This window comes from Panthera uncia, assembly GCF_023721935.1.
Source record: "Panthera uncia isolate 11264 chromosome C1 unlocalized genomic scaffold, Puncia_PCG_1.0 HiC_scaffold_3, whole genome shotgun sequence".
NCBI lineage: Eukaryota > Metazoa > Chordata > Mammalia > Carnivora > Felidae > Panthera > Panthera uncia.
In genome coordinates this window covers 29798999-29802358 of record NW_026057584.1, presented here as the reverse complement: position 1 = coordinate 29802358, position 3360 = coordinate 29798999, and positions in this window count along the sequence as shown.

Sequence of the window (3360 nt, the reverse complement as noted above, 5' to 3'; positions counted from 1 at the left end):
GGGGATGTGTGCACATGCTTTTTCAATATATATATATCCCTCAACCCCATAAGGATATACCCTCTCCAACACTTGCCCGATCCCTTGATTCCACAGAAAATAACCACTGTTAATAATCTTTGCATATTTCTTTTCGGTATTATCTGAGCATAAATATGGTCTTTGGAGGAGGTAGTCGTAGAGCTCTCTGCTGGAGATTCGTATCTAGTCACCAGTTCCTACTCTTTTGTATCAGCAACATTAGCATTTGTTAGTAGTTGTAGGTATGGGGCACCTGCGTGGCTCAGTCAATTGAGCATCCAATTTCAGCCTAGGTCATGATCTTGCGGTTCATGGGTTCAAGCCCTGCCTCAGACTCTGCTGTCAGAGCAGAGCCTGCTTCCTATCCTCTGTCCCCTTCTCTTTCTGCCCCACTCCCCATTCTTATTTTCTCTATGTGTCTCAAAAATAAAAATAAAACATTAAAAAATAGTTATATGTAAACTTCTGTAATCATACCAAAGTACAATTTCATCCACAAAAGACATTTTGAGAATTTGGGGAAGAGTTAGTTATTTTACAGAGTTTTGACTGTATTTTTTGGCAATAGAGCAGGGAGCATTGAGTAGCAAACGATAGAGAAGATAAGAGAAAGGACAGTTAGCAAACGCTTACTAGGTACCAAGCACAGTTTAAGCACTGAAATCCAGGAAAGCGTAAGCATTTCTTCCCCCAGGATTTTATTTGTAAGCAATGTCTACACCCAACATGGGGCTCGAACTCACAACTGAGGTCAAGCATCACATGCTCCACTGACTGAGCCAGCCAAGCCAACTGCCCCAGTGTAACCATTTTTGTTTTAATGTTTTAGTTACCTCTGAAAAGGACAGAAGTGAAACATACGCTTGCTTAGCTTTGAAACCACAGAAGTGAAACATATGCTTACTTAGCTTTCAAATTGCTACCAAACAATCAGGAGCAGTAAATAAAATCTCTCGGCTAATGAACCCTATAGTTTGCCATGCATTTGAGAGAGCTCCCCTTGGACATCGTAACATGATGCCTTATAGTTGATCCATTATTCAAAAGCAGTTGAAGCTGAAGGGCTCACGTGCACTAGAGATAACTTACTTGCCACCCCACGCATGCAATAGATGCAGTGGACATCAGCCAGGCTACTAGGTGTATTGGCTGAGCTGGTGAGTCACTTCAATGGAGATGGCTTAACAGAGCCTCTACTGGATGTTGCATAGTTGTCCTGAGCATTCAGTCTCCAAACACCATGCTTTTAAGAGACTTAACCAATTGGGGGCACCTGGATGGCTCAGTTGGTTGAGCCTCTGACCTTAGCTCAGCTTATGATCTCCTGGTTCAGAAGTTCGAGCCCCACATCAGGTTTTGTGCAGACAGCACCAAACCTGCTTTGGGTTCTCTCTCTCTCTCTACCCCTCCCAAGCGTGCTCTCTCTCTTTCTCTCTCAGAAATAAATGAACATTACAGAAAAAAAATTTTTAATTAAAGAGACTTAACCATTAGCCTATCTGTCTATGAGAAGAGATGTTTCTGGAATTGAGTGAGTGGGGGGAAGGGGCAGGAGTAACTTCTGCCACATAAAAGGATTTCAGACCCTCCCCTGTTCATGCTCTGTCTCTCTCTGTCTCAAAAATAAATAAACGTTAAAAAAAATTAAAAAAAAAAAGGGGCGCCTGGGTGGCTCAGTCGGTTAAGCGGCCGACTTCGGCTCAGGTCATGATTTTGCGGTCCATGAGTTCGAGCCCCGTGTCGGGCTCTGTGCTGACAGCTCAGAGCCTGGAGCCTGTTTCAGATTCTGTGTCTCCCTCTCTCTGACCCTCCCCTGTTCATGCTCTGTCTCTCTCTGTCTCAAAAATAAATAAACGTTAAAAAAAAAATTAAAAAAAAAAAAGGATTTCAGGACAGTGTCACCACATTCTAAATCATTGCAAATTCTCTGAAGCCTGTTGGGGGTAGGATTTCAAGGGGTCCTTTGAGAGGGGCATGTGTGTGTAAGCAGGTCTGTAGGGCCACCTTGGCCCAGAAGAGAAGATATGAAGTGCCTCTATCATATTTTTTGGTTAACGGTATGCCTCTCTTAAAGAACTTTTCTTCACTGATGCTTGAAATTTCACTGTTAGAGAATCGTTCTTTGGAAAAGATGACATTTTAAAAGAAAAGCTTTGTATTAATTTAGTGAAGCTCTAATAGTTAGAATGGGTCAGGCAATTTTAATATGGCCATCCCCTCTCCGCACCCCAACCCCACCAGAAAAAACATTAGGGTCAGCCACTTGGTCTCCCTTCTTTTGATAAGATCAAGATCGTTATTCTTTTCCTTTCTTGTTTGATGTTAAAATAGGTTACTTGCCCCAAACACCCGAGTACTCTGATGATAGAAATTTCAGAAGTAGATATTTGGGAAAATACAGTGAGGCCACATTGATTTTGTTAACGATAATTTCTAAACTTTTTGTTGTCACTGTTTATTTAAAAGAAAAAAAGAAAAAGAATTCAGCCTAGAACATTGGAAAAGAGATAATATACAAGCAGACATTTTCTTATTAAAGAAGCTGATTTGTGGGGCACCTGGGTGGCCCAGTTGGTTAAGCTCTTGCTTTTGGTTCAGGTTCATGAATTCGAGCCCCAGATTTGTATCCTGCTTGGGATTCTGTCTCTCTCCCTTTCTCTCTGCCCCTCCCCCCTGCTTGCTCTCTCTCTCTCTCTCTCTTTCTCTCTCTCTCAAAATAAATAAACTTTAAAAAAAAAGAAGATGGTTTGTGAAAAATGGGAAAACTTCACTTCTTTTCATTTTTTCTCTGGTCATAGAGACGACTGTCTCTTTGTTTACATGCCCTTCTTCGGCCTGTTTCTTCAGGGTCAGAGATTAAATTTGGGGGCCTTTATATGTTGAGCAGTGAGGCTGGAACCATGCAAAGCTTTTCCTAGACTCTGAAATGGACTCACAGGGGCAGACTCAGTGGCTCTGAGAGGTCACATTGATGAGCCAGGCTAACCTGACCAAACACGGCAGCTTTTATGCCACTTAAAGCAGAGAATTCTGAAAGGCCATTAAGGACAAAGCCCTTCTCCAAATTCTTGCTTTTAATTCCGTATGGCCCCTGCAGGAACTGAGCCTGGAGGATGCTCAGGAAGTCTGTTGGAGGATTTAGCTATACATCTTTTTAATTAAAATACACAAAGGTCTAATTACCTGCGGAAATGTGGGGAACGGCTTGTATTGTTATCTCTTATTTGAATAAACCTTCTCTTTTAATATGCCAAATGACAAATCAAATGAGATCTACATAGAAGGATTTAGACTGGTTCTCTTCACTACGACATCTCAGATGCTGAGGGCCTGAAGCTT